This window comes from Miscanthus floridulus, chromosome 10 (assembly GCF_019320115.1).
Source record: "Miscanthus floridulus cultivar M001 chromosome 10, ASM1932011v1, whole genome shotgun sequence".
NCBI classification, from domain to species: Eukaryota; Viridiplantae; Streptophyta; class Magnoliopsida; order Poales; family Poaceae; genus Miscanthus; species Miscanthus floridulus.
In genome coordinates, this window is record NC_089589.1 from 9,568,214 (window position 1) to 9,586,525 (window position 18,312).

Here is an 18,312-nt window from a genome sequence, read left to right on the forward strand (position 1 = left end):
CGTGGAAGACCGTGTTTCCTTCCTCGTAGAATCGGAGCTCTTCCGTGGCCAAGTACGGTGCCGTCCGGTGGAGAAATGCTCGCCGAGATGATCACGTAAGCAAGTTCAACTAGTACGGATGATTATTTATTCACATGTCCCGATATCGTCGCAGTAGTCTGTCAATCACCGTACCCAAACGTAGTATATATATAAATATAAACTTAGAAAATAGTTAGAAAATTATAGAAAATCCGTACTAGTTAAACTAGCGGACCGTGTTTATTTCGGCGAGCATGTTCTCTAGAGGCACTGTGATCTCAGGAGTTGGTCAGTGCAATAAGGCATGATCTCAGGAGTTGGTTAGTCCAGCTCTGAGTTGGTTAGAGTCAGATTGCGAACCAAAAACTCTCCTCACAACGATGAACGACTTGTCAGGCTACTTGCGAAACCTGAAGGCCGTGGCCAACCACGTTCTTTCGCAGGCGGTTCGTCCTCATCTCTACTCCGTCCCATGCTGCCACTGGTTCTAGTCCTCAATGGTGGGGGAGGTGTGACGATGGCGGCAGCATGACACGTGGTAATGTCATGGCGGGGCATTATTTTCATTTATTTTTACACTGAGAAATTGCATGGTGGCTCGCATGATCCAAAATGTGAAGTCTAAACCTACCCACTGGGTAGGCCTAGGCACATATTTTAGGCCCGAAGCTAGTCAGAGGCCCGGTCTAAACCCGATCTGACCTGAATTTTGCTCAGTTATACTAATTAAGGCTATGTTTAGTTCCCAAAAAGTTTCCCAAAAAGTGTTACAGTAGTCATCATATCGAATCTTGCGATACGTGCATGGAACATTAAATGTAGACGAAAAAAAAACTAATTGCACAGTTTGGTTGGAAATCGCGAGACGAACGTTTTGAGCCTAATTAGTCCATGATTGAACACAAATTGCCAAATAAAAACGAAAGTACTACAGTAGCTAAATTCCTAAATTTCGCGAACTAAACACAGCCTAAAAAACTCTGCCTATTTGACGGCGAAATTTGCATGTTATCCCTAAAACTGGCCACACGTGGCTAGCAACTGTCTAGGATATTTGGGGACACCCTATGAAGACGAGTGCAGCTGTGGTAAAGCCATTGGGATGGGAAAATAGGAGAGTACAACTGGGAGGCACGAGGAAGCAGCAGCAGCAGCACAATGGTCTGAGGAAAGGCAGAAGAAAAGGGTGAGTAGGCCATTGCATGTAAATTGAATGATTGTTCTTGCCAATTGTCAGCTTTTTAAAAAGCACGGCATTTTTAGTTGATTATTGTGTAGTTGATGGTTTTTTTTCTTTGGTACGGTATACTTGTCCATTATTGATGTTCTCTACATTTCATTCGGGTAATAAAACTTAAGTTAACGAGGTTCCTGAATAAATTAATTCCTAGAACCATCCTAAGTCAAACTTTTTTATGGATTTATAGGAAAAATTATAAATATTTATGATTTCAAATAAGCTTATTATGAAAATATAGTTTATGTTGTATCTAATGATACTAATTTGGTGCCATAAATCTTGACGTTCTTTTGTATAAATTTCGTCAAACTTTAAAAAGTTTGACTTCAAACAACTTTATTCAGGGTCGAAGATAGTATATTTGACTTGAGAAACACTATTTCTCTCATTCTGAGAAGCAATATATAGACGCGGATGCTTATTAGCATGTATATCCATCACCGCACTCCTTTAGAGGCGACGATGTTTTGATTGTGTTCTTTTCCCTTTTCTATTAGATAACACAACACACAATTATATTTGACACTACACCACAAGCTTAAAATAGCAATGTCCCATCATTTGGTATAGGTCAATATAGCTTCGTACCATCGGTCGTTATTGTAACACTCCAGCCCATTAGCAGCTTGTAACAGTTGTGAAGTTGGCCCTTGTGACCCAAGTGGCTCATGTGTGGTTGTGGTTGGTAGGTTTAGTATCACCTTGAAAGTTTAGGAGGGTGAGGGTCAGCTTATAAGCCTTGTCGTTCCAAACGTAGCACCTCCAGTTTAACCCTTTTACACGAAGCGATGACGAAAGTGTAAGAGAGGTGCTATGTACATGCAGGACTGTTCCACGTGCGGAGCTGCGCCATATAAGCAGTTTTTGGACACCGGGTGTTACAGGTGGGGGTGAATGTAACACCCCAGCCCATTAGTAGCATGTAGTAGTTGTGAACGAAAGTTTAGGAGGGTTAAGGATTAGGAATAAAGGGAAGTTTTTGGACACCGGGTGTTACAGGTGGGGGTGAATGTAACACCCCAGCCCATTAGTAGCTTATATTAGTTGTGAAGGAATGTTTAGGAGGGTTAGGGATTAGGAATGAAGGGAAGTTTAGGAGGGTCAGGGAGGCTATATATTGTAGTAGTTGTGAAGGGAAGTTTAGAAGGGTTAGGGAGGCTATATAAATATCGGCAAATAGTTTGAGGCTATAAATTGTGTAGGATGGTACACGCTCTGTTCCATGTGTCTAATTGCATTTTTTACACATTCTGGGGAAATTTCCTATTGAGGGTCTGTTTAGATTGCAGAAAAAATTCCTGTTCCAGTGTTTTTCCCATGAAATGGAACTAATTTCTATGAAATTCCTGCGTTCCAAACATGCCCTTAAAGATGTCATGCATTATGGGCAGGATGGTCTTTTTACCTTGATCACTCTAATGATGTACTGAAACAAATTTCAGTATCCATCGAGCAGAGTGTGTTGGGACCAATATGCAGGGCCGTCCCACAAATTTCATGGGCCCTTGGACCAGTAAGACATTAAGGGCCCGGCAATGTAATATTTGAATAGGACGATTAAAGTATATAACTTGTAGCATATATTTAATTCTTCTTGAAAAGGTAACAGTACATCAAAGAAGATAAAAAAACGGCAAAATAACTATGATGGTTACCTCAAATAAAACTACGGTGCTTCAGTGCTTTTTAAAAAAGTGTCTTCGGGCATTTCTTGATGCAAAATCTTCAAGAACACTTTCAAGATCAATTGCCGTGAAGAGGGACGCCACACCGCAGTGCCACGCCGCCACGCCGGAGGGACGTCCGTGCTCGCGCTCGCGCCTGGCCCTAGCACGCCGACACCCTCACGCAGTCCGCAAACACGCACTCACGATCAAGAACGAGAATACGAGCGGCCGCCGCCAATTGGTACGCAGGCCTATTGGTACGCACTGTTGCCTTGCCGACGTATGGGTTGATATCATCTACTATACAGTATACACATGGGTACCCTCATGGGCCCCCAGCCTCATGGGCCCATGGGCATCGCACAGGCTGCCCCTCCCCATAGGACGGGCCTGCCAATATGGAACATAAGATTGTCCTATATATAGCTACAGGAAACAAAAGCCACATGTTACTGTATATAAATAAACACAATGGAATAGGGGATGGGAAAAAAAACAAAGGCGAAGGAAAATAATTGCTTGTCTGCTAGTGGTTGTGGTTGTTAGTTTATCTCGGAATCCTTTTGTGATGGATATGGATGGTGCTGGATTGCTGGTGTGTCCATGCTACTCCTACTTGGTACGACGACGACACCAGTCTCGCTCCTGTCCACTGATTAATTCTTGATTTGTTAGTCAAAGTGCAGAGACGACTGTATCAATGGCTGCATGCAAATTATTCAATCGCATTTTCTATAATCAAAGTAATCACACAAATGCGCATCATTAGTTTCTAATTAACAACTTGCATGCTAACAATGATGCCAAATTGTAATGATAATAGTATCACTTTACTTAAACAACAAGGAGACAATCTAAAAAAAAAGGGACGGTTCTAATAATTTTCATTAGTAGGCCGGGCACAGACTTGGGAATGCAAGCAACTTGCTGCTACACAAATTTATATATTAATATTAACTGCCAAGTCTGCAAATGTGCAATAATCTTCTTTATCTGTGTATGAAAAACAACAACCAAGGCTCCAGGAACCTATTCCATACATGTGTATATTGTTAGATTGATCTCTAATCCTAAACTGGGCCCAACAGCTCAGTTGGATATTTGATCCGTGCCCTGATCGGGGGCGCCCAGCCCACTATAGCTGAAGGGTCCCTATCACACTGCGCTATATATAGAGGTGGGGGCCGGTGGCTCTAAGTACGAGGTTTACCGTGAGCCGAGCTCCCCACCGAAACCTAAACCCTAATCCCGATTAGAGAGGGACGCAGCCAGTGACAGGAAGCCACTAGCCGCGCTGCCCCGCTCCACCGACGTCGACGACTTTATTGACCTCTTCCCCGAACGTCGCTGCCAGTGCGTAGACTTCACCGACGAACGAGATGGTGGCTTCTGGACCATCTCCCTCTACGGTGTCAGGTTCGACACGTTCTTCTTCGATTCCTCTCTGTCTCTCTACTCTCGATATCGCATTCACAGTAAAGAGAACCCGCTAGACCTAACCCTAGATGATGTTTTTGATCTCAATAATGGTATCAGAGCCTCACTGGGTACATATCTAGCTTATCGTAGATGTAGATCATGTCAGGGGTAAGAAACAGATTAGATCCGTTCGGATCTAAGAAGAGAAGAGGATCACCGAACCCTAACCCTAATCGGGTGAAGAACAAAGAAAAGAAAGGGGTCTCGGCAAGCGAAGCCGAACCCTAACCCGCGAATCAAACTCGGGAAAGAAGAACAGTGAACGAAACCCTAACTCTAACCAAACCCTAATTTTGATCCTAACCCCATCCCCAACCCTAACTCGGATAGATCCGAGAAGAAAAGAAAGGAAAATCAAATCAGAGAAGAAAAGGGGAAGGGGAAGATGCCTACCTCACCGCCGCACCGTGCTGCCGCCTCGTCGGCGCGGGCGGGTGCTCGGGCCAAGCGTGCCGCGGCCAGGCCGCTCGACGATGGCGTGCTCACCCGCTAGGGAGCGCGTGCGCCGGCTAGAGGGCCAGCGACGGTGCCGTCATCGTCTCACTCCGTGCCGTCATGGGTCTGAGACAGAGGAGGAGAAGCTGTCGGGTCAGACCTAGGGTCTCAAAGGGGATCAGGGCATCGCTGCCCAGACTGCTCGATGGCGGCGTGCTCACCCACTGGGGAGCGCGCACGCCGGCGAGGGGACCGGCGATGGTGCCATCACCGCTCGCTCTTGCCTCCGCTCGATTGCTGTTGTTGCTGCGCTGAGGAGAGGACAGAGTGAGGCAAAGAGAGAGAATGTGCATAAGACAATGACTAGGGTTTCACCGGGTCACCGCGGCGCCGGTTCTTATATCCCCGATCCATGCGCGCGGTCGTCCGATGTAATCTGACGGTCACGATTCCCTGGACCGAGTTTCGGCCCAGGCGGGCGAGCACGGCGGGCGACTTTCGCGGCCTAGGCCCAGGTTGCGGCCTGGGCGTGGGGGAGGCACCGAGAGCGCGCTCGCGAGAGCTGCTGCTGTAGGCCGGGCCGCGCACTGTTTCTTCTGGGTCGGTACTGTTGCTGTAGGCCGGGCCAAAATGAACAGTAAATAAAGTTTCGAGTTTATTTAATTTTTCAGAAGCATATTTCAATGAATTTTGTCTAGTTTAATATCTCTATTAAAATTTGAACCAATGGGATAATTTTTCAGAGAATAGTTGAGAAAAGTTTAATGCTTCTGAAAAATAGATAATTGGATTTTTTTTATGTTTTCCGTTGCTAAAGAAATAGTTTATTCTCCGGTTATTTTGAACCAACATGATATTTAATTGGAGAAAAAGAGATTTTGACATAATTATGATGTTGTTATTTTCTGACCGACATTGTTAATAACAATATCGTAATTTTAATGATTTTATGCATTATTTTTATTTCTGCCCAACGATGATGTAGATTTAATATATAAACAGTTGTATGTTTTAATTTTGATCAACATTGGAATCAAGGCATGCAATTGTTGTTATTATTTATATTCTCACTCTATATGAATTGTGTTTTCAGGTGGATACAACTTGATGTGTTGTATCAAAGAGATCTCCACTCTCAAAGGTGACAAATACACGGAGTGGAAGAAAAAGATTGACCTGGCCTTCATCTTGGCTGAGGTGGACTGGGTAGTCACCTCACCGTGTCCCACTGAGCCTATGACACCGGTGAGGGAGACAAACGAGGATGATGCCACTTGGGCAACTAGAGAGAGGGATTTTGAATCCTAAAAGATGTCCTATGATCTTGAGCATAGGAAGTGGGTCACTGCCAACAAGAAATGTTTGGCTATGATAAAAAACACGATTGAGCCTGCAATTGTGGGCTCAATCCCAGAGTGTGACACGGTCACCGAGTACCTCGATAGAATAAAGAGTTAGTTCACTGGCTCTTCAAAGACATATGCTACCCAACTGATAAAGAAGCTGGTGACAGAGAGGTACTCTGGAATGGTGGCATAAGAGAGCACATACTAAGGATGAGCAATTTGGCATCCAAGCTAAAACCAATGGATCTGGCTCTCCAGGAAGAGTTCCTTATCCATCTGATTTTTGCTTCATTGCCAAAGAAATTTGACACTTTTATTGTCAACTACAACATACGGCCCGAAAAGTGGGACTTAGAGAGGCTCATAGCTATGTGTGTGCAAGAGGAGGAGAGAATAAAAGCTGCCAATGGTGGCACTATCAATTATGTGAACGACAACAAGAAAAAGAATAATAATGCTAACTCCTCAAAGTCAAAGGGAAAGGGTCCCAGGCTACATCAGCCTCAGCAGAACAAGTTCATAGTAGAGAAAGACCGGTGTCTTTATTGCAAGAAGATATGACATTATAAGAAAGATTGTCCCGATTACTTAAAGATGATCGTGGCAAAGAAAGGTGAGAACATTATTACGTTCATAAATGAATCCTTGTATGTACAGTATTCAAAATCTACTTAGTGGATTGACTCAGGTGCAACTGTTCATGTTGCTAATTCCTTACAGGGATTTCGTTCAACGAGAACTACGCAAAGAGGAGAAAGACACGTTAAAGTTGCAAATGGAGTTTGAGCAGATGTTAAAGCCGTTGGCGATCTTTCTCTAGAGCTTGCTGATGGCTTCACACATTTACTTAGAGATGTACTTTATGTTCCATCTTTACAGAGAAACTTGATTAGTGTTTCATGCTTGGACAATATGGATATGATTGCCATTTTAGAAATGGCAAATGTAAGATAACATTTAATAATGCATGTGTTGGTCTTGCTATCTTACAAAACGAGCTTTATTTGTTATCACTATGTGATGTTGTGAATGTTGTATGCGGTGATGGGAACATTGCATGTGACAATGAGAATATATCATCGTCTGTGGATGTAAACAGAAAATGAAAGAGAGCTCACGATGCGTCGTCAAAATTATGGCACTATCGTTTAGGCCATATTTCGAGGGGGAGAATAGAAAGACTAGTTAAGAATGATATTCTTCCTCTATTAGAGTTATCAGATTTAGAACAATGCAGAGAATGCATAAAAGAAAATTATGTAAAGTAAATTAAGATAGATGTCAAACGAAGAGTAGGAATTTTACATATTATTCACATAGACATCTGTGGTCCGTTTCCTGTAAAGAGTGTGGATGATTATGATTCATTCATAACATTCACAGATGATTACTCCCGTTATGGCTACATTTATCCAATCAAAGAAAGAACAAAAGCATTGGATAAATTTAAGATATTTAAGGTAGAAGTTAAAAATCAACACAATTTAAAGATTAAGATAGTCAGGTCCGACCGTAGGGGGAGTACTACGGTCAGCATACCCCATATGGCCAAGTTCCTAGACCTTTTGCAATGTTCTTATAGGAGAATGGCATAGTAGCCCAGTATTCTACACCGGGCGAACCTCAGCAGAATGGAGTAGCTGAAAGACGCAATCGTACCCTGATGGATATGGTGCACAGTATGATAAGTTACTGCACCTTACCGTTGAGCCTGTGGATGGAGGCATTATAAACCGCCATTCATATTCTCATTAGAGTACCAAGTAAGTCGGTGCCTAAAATACCGTATGAGTTGTGGACAGGAAGAGTACCCTCACTAAACCACTTACATGTTTGGGAGAGTCCTGCTGAGGCTAAAGTATTTAACTAAGTTAGATCCCAAAACAGTAAGCTGTCATTTCATTGGCTACCCAGAAAAGTCAAAAGGTTTTCATTTCTACTGTCTAGACAGACATACAAAGTTTGTAAAAACGAGACACGTTGTCTTCCTAGAGGATGAAATAATGAGGGGGGGCATGGTAGCTCGAGAAATTGACCTTGAAGAGAAGTGGGTGTATGCGCCCACTCAATGATTCATGAGTCATTTTTCTCACAACATGCTGTCGCTGCACCGATAGTGCAAGATACTGTGGTGCCAGCACCTGTTGTTATTCCGCCTATGACAACAATGAATGACAATGAGGAACCTATTCTTCATGATCCTATAGAACATATTGCCACACATAAGGGAGAGCAACAATAGCCTCAAACAGAAGATGTGCTAAATGTGGGGGCCCCTAAAAGGTTTCAAAGAGTTAGAAAATCAGCTATTCCTGCGGGCTATGAAGTATACAACACTAAGGAATTTCAAATGGAAGATGATCCCACCTCATTTGAAGAAGCCATGAGAAGTGATCATTCATCAAAGTGGCTTGAGGCCATGGAAGATGAAATGAAATCTATAAATGCCAATAAAGTTTGGGACTTGGAAATAATTCCTAAAGGAGCTAAAACAGTAGGCTGTAAATGGGTCTACAAAACAAAACTTGACTCTCAAAGGAATATGGAGAGATATAAAGCGCGACTTCTAGCAAAAGGCTTTACGCAAAGAGAAGACATTGATTACAATGAGACCTTTTCTCCAGTCTCATGTAAGGATTTCTTCAGAATCATAATGGCATTAGTGGCACATTACGATTTAGAATTACATCAGATGGATGTAAAGACGGCATTTCTCAATGGGGACTTGGAGGGAAATGTTTACATGGCATAACTGAAAAGTTTTGTCATAGAAGAAAAAGAACGAATGGGATGCCACCTAAAGAAATCCATTTATGGATTAAAATAAGCTTCAAGATAGTGGTACTTGAAGTTTGATCAGACAATAAGGAATTTTAGGTTTAAAAAGAATGTAGAGGACAATTGTGTCTATGTAAAGTTTAAGAATAGGAAGTTTATCTTTCTTGTCCTGTATGTGGATGATATCTTACTTGCTAGTAGTGATGTCAGTCCACTACTGGAGACAAAGAAGTTTTTGTCCTTAAAACTTGATATGAAAGATCTTGGTGAAGCTTCGTTCGTTCTAGGAATCGAGATTCACCGAGATAGAAGTAAATGGGTATTAGGACTGTCACAAAAGGCATACATATAAAAGATCTTAAATAAATTCAATATGCACAAATATAGTCCCTCACCTGCTCCTATAGTCAAGGACGACAGATATGGGGATTTTCAATGCCCTAGGAATCAGTATGAGATCGATCAAATAAAAATGGTACCATATGCTTCAGCTGTCAAAAGCTTACAATATGCTCAAGTATGTACGTGCCCTGACTTGACATTTGTTATCGGGTTACTTGGCAGATTCCAGAGCAATCCTGTAACAGAACACTAAAAATTAGTAAAGAAAGTCTTGCGTTATTTGCAAGGAATGAAAAGCCTCATGATGACGTATAGAAGATCAGATTCACTCCATATAGTGGGATATTCAAATTCTGATTATGCGGGAGATGATAGAAAATCTACGTCTGAATATGTATTCACTCTCGCATGGGGAGCTATTTCATGAAAAAGCTCAAAGCAAACTGTCACTACATCGCCCACAATGTATGCTGAGTTTATAGCATGTTATGAGGCAACGGGGCAGGTGAACTGCCTAAAGAAGTTCATACCCGGTTTGAAGGTGGTTGACGACATCTATAGACCACTTAAGCTATACTGCGATAATAATCTGGTAGTACAGTATGCTCACAACAATAAGTCAAGTGGTGCTGCCAAACACATTGACATAAAGTATTATGTTGTGAAAGATAAAGTCCGGAATCATGTCATAAGTCTTGAGCATATAAGTACCAAAAAGATGCTCGTGGATCCGCTTACAAAAGGCTTACCACCCAACGTGTTCAGAGAACATGTAGCCAGCATGGGTTTAAGGCAAAGCCTATAATTTCTGGACAAAAGAAGGCCCAAAGTTAAGTATCTATTTCAGAACAGAGTGTTGTGTTGTAGTTGTTAAATCTATTGACAATTGACCGTGACGATGAAACATGCTCTATGCGCTAATCTGTAATGGAATGAACAAAAATAAATGATATGAAATTGAAGATCTCTAATCTCAAACTGGGCCCAACAGCTCAGTTGGGCCTTTGATCCGCGCCCTAATCAGGGTCGTCCAGCCCACTATGACTGGAGAGCCCCTATCACACTGCGCTATATATAGAGGTGGGGGCCAGCGGCTCTGAGTACGATGTTTACCGTGAGCCGAGCTCCCCACCGAAATCTAAACCCTAATCCCAATCAGAGAGGGACGCAACTAGTGACGAAAAGCCACCAGCCGCGCCGCCCCGCTCCACCGACGTCGACGACTTTATTGACCTCTTCCCCGAACGTCGCTGTCCGTGCGCAGACTTCACCGACGAACGAGATGGCGGCTTCTAGACCATCTCCCTCTGCGGTGTCAGGTTCGACACGTTCTTCTTCTATTCCTCTCTGTCTCTCTACTCTCGATATTGCATTCACAGTAAAGAGAACCCGCTAGACCTAACCCTAGATGATCTTTTCGATCTCAACATATATATATCTGCAATTGTTTGTAGTGCTTCTTCCACTAATCCGGAATATTAACAATCGGTCCCAGCGCCAGAGAGGATCGTTCGACGACAAAGATGAGCTACACTACAGTACAAACAAACGATTCTGATGTGTCCACGCGGCAAAGGAAATTGTTTATTAATAATCGGTTCCAGCGCCAGAGAGGATCGTTCGACGACAAAGATGAGCTACACTACAGTACAAACAAACGATTCTGATGTGGCTAGCTAGCTAGATTGAAAAACAGACAAGTCGTTGCGGCATCTGTCCCACTCTCAAGTCTCGAAGGGTACCCACCTTTTTTTTTTCCTTTTCTAGGACCAGGAGAATAATGTTCCAGTCTTCTAGAGGCACCAAAACGTATTCCAGGTTCGGAAGAAAAATATCCTTGGTTCACGAGAAAAATGTTATAACTTCTCGAGCAAAATATTTTAGCCTCACAAGAAAGAACATTTTACCTTCACAAGAAATGTTTCCAGGTTGGTGGGAACAAAATATTCTAGAATTAGTATTTATTAGAAACAAATATAAGAAATAGAGATGGAAATAAAAAAATATAAATAAAATAAAAGCATATTTAAACACATGAATATAAAAAATAAATAAAGAATAGGAGTCATGTGAAATAAATTAATAAACGGAGAGTAAAAGAAAATTTTAAATTAAATACATGCCGGGGAAAAGAAGAGAGAAGAAAACAAAACAAAACAAAAATACAAAACCCGAAGCCTGCGCCAAACAACCTCCCTGGCGGAAGCTCAAAATCAGCCCACGCGGGAAGAAGACTCAACTTGGGCCCAACACGAGGGATTGGTGGAAGAGACTCAACTTCCACCTTTTTTTTGGTTTGGAATCCTATGGTATGATATTGTTGATCTCTAGGTTTGAACATGCTTATATAAAAATTAAAAAAAAATTATTAACATCTATAATGCCAAATAGATTCGCTATCAATACATATTCAATATGAATTTAATAAAACTAATTTGACATTGTAGATGTTCATGTATTTTATAAACGTGTTCGATGTTAAAAGAAGATTTTCTATAAACAAAATTATTACTACTCAAAAAACATAACAAATTGAAGATTGATATACTGAGGTTCCTATCTTTGGTGACGCCTCTTTGGCAATGGGGGCGTGAAACCGGCGCGGCAGTGCCAATGCACACAGGTCCAGACTGTAGCGTCACTTGGGTGGACAGTGTGACGCTACACGGCTGCTGCAGAGCTTGCGTTCAACGGGCCGTCCAATCTGTGATAGGACGACTAGGATTGAACTTCTCAGCTTCAAACAAGGTTGAAACTTCGTTGTGGCGCCAAAGCATAGCGGTTTCTCACCTGCAGAAGAGCGCTGTCCTGGCGATCTCCGGGGCTTCCCACGGTGGCCGGTGCCAGGTAAGATGAAGGCGGCCCTTGTGGGCTGGCGTGGCCGCGGAAGGTCACGCATGCCTGTGACCTTGCCGGTGCCACAGCATCCTCTTGCTGGTGGCGGTTCAGTGGCGGAGCTAGCTAAGGGTGCCCCGGCATACCCTGCAATTCCGGCGTGCAAGCATGTGTGTGTCTATATATATATATATATATATATATATATATATATATATATATATATATATATATATATATATACACGTATTTCTTATAAGTAAAAAAAGAAAACAACGCTTACCTGAATACCTGAGAGCCGAACGTGTGTATAGGCAGCCCGCGAACCAGCGTCAGAGCAAGGCCCACGCAGCTCATGTGGCCAGCGACGGGAGACGGGACGGCGCCTCGGCTTCTATCGACTATTGCGCCGCGCCGCTTCTAAGGAGTACCGCTCGATAGAGGCATCGCCGTATCGCCTCGTTCGTTCGACAGTTCATGTTATGATCTTCATCGCTCGACGACATGCGCCAGATCGGAAATCGCCAACACAGAGCACGAGCATCCAGTCGTCCTCGTCTCTAGTTCTCTACGACCACACCGCGCCCAGAGGCCAGAGCCCCAGACGGCCAGTCGGCCAGACTAACCGCACCGGCAGCGGCGGCGGAGGCTTAGGTGCAATTTGTGATCAGAATTGAGGTGAGATTCAATATTTGCTCATCGGCTTTCGGTAAATAATTCATGTCTACTTTAATTGCTATTTGCTAAGTGCTGACATCATAAAATCATCTATCACGCAGGGAGGTCGGAGGGTTTGTTCCAAAAATCAAAGTCGATCAAGATTTATCTGTATTCGGTACACGTATCATGTGAGTGTTTCCATAATCGCATATGAAAAACTCAATCGAGCAAGCACAATTTATTTTCTTTAAAGTCGATTAAGATGATATAATCAAGACATTTACATCCCTTCAAAAGCGTCGAATTTAAGCCTTATCGTGTTACTTAGTGTATATATACCGGATCACGTTGTTAATTTTACAATTATTATTACCAAATTGTTAAAATGGATTTACCAAATTATATATGATTTTTTTTGGTCGGGCATACCCTAAGCTAAAATCTTGGATTCGCCACTATGGCGGTTGGCTGTGGTCATCCACGATGAGACTGGTTTGGGCTTGGGTGTCGGGGGGTTTTGGGCGAAAGCCTTGCTTGGACCTTTGGCTTAGGCCGGCAATGGTGACGCCTTTGGTTGCACGTCCCTCATTGGAGGCATTGTCGTGAGCCCCCCTTACCCTTTAGGAGTTTGGTTGAAAAAACTTGGTTCTCCTCTCGGCGTTGATGACATCTACTACCGAAATTTGGGGAAATTTATGGCACTCTTCACTCATGTCTTTGCTTAGTGTTACATATATATATATATATATATATATATATATATATATATATATATATATATATATATATATATGGTACATGGACTCGTGGGCCTTACGCAGTTATGCACAGATAAAGCCCAACACTCCCCCTCAATATAGGTGATAGATATCTATCATTCCCATCTTGTTACATGCTAAATTACATTCTTTTACTCCTAAACCTTTTGTTAAACAATCAGCTATTTGACCACCTGAGTTTACATGACTTAACTCCAATATCCTATCATCGAATTTCTCCTTGATGAAGAAGCGATCTATCTCCACATGCTTGGTTCTATCATGTTGAACTGGATTATTTGCAATCCTGATTGCAAACTTGTTATCGCACTAGCCTTTTCTTATGACATTCAACTCTGACAAAAGATTTCTTACCCATAGCATTTCACTCAGACCATGAGACATAGCTCTATATTCTGCTTTGGCAGTTAAACGTGATACTACTGATTGCTTCTTACTCCTCCATGACACTAAGTTCCCCCAACAAATATGCAATAGCCTGAAGTTGATCTCCGATCATCAAGACAACTTGCTCAATCAATATCGCAATAGCCTTCCACATTTAGGTGACCGTGACTCTTAAACAGGAGCCCCTTTCCTGGACTATTCTTCAAATATCTTAGGATGCGGTAAATAGCATCCAAATGACCACTTCTTGGGTCATGCATATAATGGCTCACAACACTCATTGCATAGGATATGTCAGGCCTCGTATAGCACAAATAGATAAGGTGCCCAACAAGCCTTTGGTACCTTTCTTTATTTACTAGATTACCTGATTCGGCACATAACTTATGATTTAAATCAATCGGTGTTGATACTGGCCGACATCCAAGCATGCATGTCTCACTTAGCAAGTCTAGAACATACTTTCTTTGTGAAAGAACAATACCTTTTGGATTCCGTGCAATCTCAATGCTAAGAAAGTACTTGAGTTTCCCTTCGTCCTTGACCTCAAATTCCTTACTTAGATTTTCCTTGAGTCGTATGATCTCTCTTTCATCATCACCAGTAATGATAATACCATCCACATACACAGCCAACACCCAAATCTTGCGCCCTGAATGTCTATAGAAGACAGTATGATCTCCATTGCACTGCTTGTATCCCATACCACACAGTGCACGCTTAAATCTGTCAAACCATGCTCGTGGAGATTGTTTGAGACCATGCAAGGACTTTTTCAATTTGCACACCTTCCCAATTGCCCCAGGATTAGAAAAACCAGGTTGAATCTCCATGTACACTTCCTCTTGAAGATCACCATGCAAGAAAGCATTCTTGACATTTTGATGAAATGGCCATCCAAAATTCGCCGCACAAGAAACCAAAGTTCTCACTGTACTCATCTTTGCCACAGGTGCAAATGTTTCATCATAGTCAATGCCATATGTCGGACTATACCCCTTACAACAAGTCGAGCTTTGTATCTTTCGATCTTACCTTTAGGTGTTTGCTTCATAGTGAAGATCAACTTGCAACTAACAGCTTTCTTTCCTGGAGGTAGTTTGACAAGGTCCCAAGTTTTATTCTTTTCAAGGGCTCTCAACTCCTCCAACATGGCCTAACGCCACTGGGGATCATGCTTTGCTTTTTTCCAATCTTTAATAATATGTGCAGATTGTAATGAAACAATAAATGCTCTAAATGCAGGAGATAATGATTCGTATGAGACATAATTACTTATGTCATGCTCAAATCCATACTTCACTGGAGGTTTCCCAGCTGTACTCCTTGCCTCCTTTCTTAGAGCAATAGGCAAATCAATGGAAGAGTCAACTTCTCCCCTTGTCTCTATGGACTGCTCAACCCCACTATCACTAATGTCAATGCCACTAGTTGAAGATTGTTGTTGCTCCAATAGTTGTGAATGCTCAACATGTTGCTCCACCAGTTGTGGTTGCTCAACTTGTTGCTCCACCAGTTGTGGTTGCTCAACTTGTTGCTCTCCAACATTTTTATTTCTTCTAGTATAAACCTGCACAATATTTCTATTTCCTTGCTTTGTGTTCATGTTATTAACATTTATGTTTTCCTGTCTCTTATTCACATTACAATTACTGAGACGTAATGGAATCACTCCTATGATAACTTTTGTTGCCCTTGATTGATGACCTTAATTATCTTGTACTACATCTATGCCATCCATCCCCTCTTGTTCATACACGCTCATGCTTGGTTCACCAAGCTCAAACAAGGAGCTCAAATCAGTCTTCTCCCCATAGTAAGGCTCAGACTCCCGAAATGTCACATCCATACTAACAAAGAGACGCCGTTTAGTAGGACACCAACACTTGTAGCCTTTTTTACTTGAGGAATAACCCACAAATATGCACTTAACTGCTCGGGGGGGTCCAACTTTCCCACAGAAGGTCTGTGATCCCTAACAAAGCAAGTGCACCTAAATACCTTAGGTGGAACAATAAACTCATTCACTCCTCGTAACATCTCATAAGGAGTTTGCCAACCAAGCAATCTCGAGGGCGTATGATTATTCAAATATACCGCTGTCATCACTGCCTCACTCCATGGAAACTTTGGCACATTCATAGCGTACATAAGTGAACGTGCAACCTCCAAGATAGGACGATTTTTTTCTCTCAACAACTCCATTTTGTGGAGGTGTATCAGGACATGTAGTTTGGTGTAAGATCCCTTGAGCTGATAGAAAACTACAGAATTCATTGTTCATATACTCCATTCCATTATTTGTTCTCAACACTTTAACTCAAGCATCATATTGATTTTCAATAAGTGAGCAAAAATCCTGAAAGTACTCAAGTACTTCACTCTTGTGTTTCATGAGATAGATCCAAGTCACACGTGAATAGCAGTCAATAAAGGTGACGAAATACTTCATTCCACTAACTGAGGTGACTGGGCTCGTCCACACATCAAAATGAACTAGCATAAATGGAGTTATACTCCTAAGTCCTCTACTTACATACGTTGCTCTTGTATGCTTCCCATACTCACATGCATCACATACTAGTTTCCTCTTATCTGTCTTAGTCACTATTTCTGGAAATGCTTTGGCCATAGTATCAAATGACAAATGCCCCAGTCGACAATGCTGAAGCATCACCTTAGCTTCATCTTCATTCATGCTTGCTGCTAAAGCAGCACCCAAAAACTTACCATTTTCCTTCCCGTCCAGGTACCATAATCCACCATGCCTAATGCCAATTCCAATTTCCTTTCCCATCCTCCTGTCTTAAATGAGACAGTGCTCTTGATCAAAAGAGACTCGGCAGTCTATTTGATCAACTAATGCACTTAATGATACTAGATTAACAGGAAAAGAAGGGACATGCAAAACTGATGATAGAGTAATTGATGGGGTACACTTGACAGTACCACTGCCTTTGATAGGTTGACATGTCCCATCAGCAGCTTGAATGGTCTCCTTATATGTAGATGGATATGGTGTGTAAGATATAAACTCATCAGGAGCACCAGTAACATGTTTGAAAGCACCAGACTCCAATATCCATCCATGTTGAGCTCTCTTCATGCATGAGAGAGCTTCAGCATGAAGATCTTCCAACTTGGTACCCATGGGCATTAACGCCAACTTTTGTATCATCTCCATTTTCTCTGTAGTTTCCTTACTTGAGGATGATATCTCACTGATTTTCACAATGAGTAACTTTACCATTTTTTCTAGTTAAGATAATATCCCAAGAACTTCCATGATTTCTTGATTTTCCCCCATGATTTAATGTTGCCAAGGCCTTCTTCTAGCTTCCACAACTGAAGAACAGATGAACGGTATAGCAGCAGCTCCAATGCCTTCTGCACCTGCAGTTCTTTTACTCACGAGACCAAAAAGCAGAGCACTGAAATCCCTCCAATAGCCTCCTCTGCCTTCTGTAGTCCAGCTCCTCACAAATCCACTCCTAGGATGTACACGCACACACCCCAGGCAACAATTCTTTCTGCAATACAACAGCATAGGAAGAGCACAAGCACACGCACCTCAATCTCCTTAGAACTTGCCTCTCCTTCTAGATCCCGTCCAGCTGCTTCACGTGCTGCTGCTTCTTCTAGCTCTTGCTTTGCTTGCTTTCTCCTCCTGTTGCTGCAGCTCCCAATCCACACATAGCACAAGCTTGGGCACACGCCTCTCCACGGTCAGCCTCCGTGAGCTCCCTCTCTGCGTTGCGGCCGCCGTCACCAACCTCCAGCCAGGGGACGCAGTGCTCTTCTTCTTGCGCACGGTCGGCCGCGCCCAGCCTCGCGGCGTCACCTGACGTCTCTGCCCAGCAAGGCTGCTGCTGCCCTCAGCTTCACCTGCCGCTCTTGCCTTGCTGCTCTTCCCAACACCTCGCCGTCGGTCGCCGGTTGCTGTCACGCCTACCAGGTGAAGCAGGGGGTCGCCTCCATCGCCACTACCATCGGCTCCGACAACATGCTGAAATTTGGGAAATTTTATGGAACTCTTCACACACACACACACACACACACACACACACACACACACACACACACACACATATATATATATATATATATATATATATATATATATATATATATATATATATATATATATTTTACATGGGCTCATGGGTCTTACATACTTATGCACAGTTAAAGCCCAATATCTACGGATGTCGGTCCCTTGTGGAAAGGTACTCCCCTTCTAGGCCCTGTTTAGTTCCTTCCTAAAATGCCAAAAAATTTTAGATTCCTCGTCACATCGAATCTTTGGACGCATGCATGAAGCATTTAATATAAATAAAAATAAA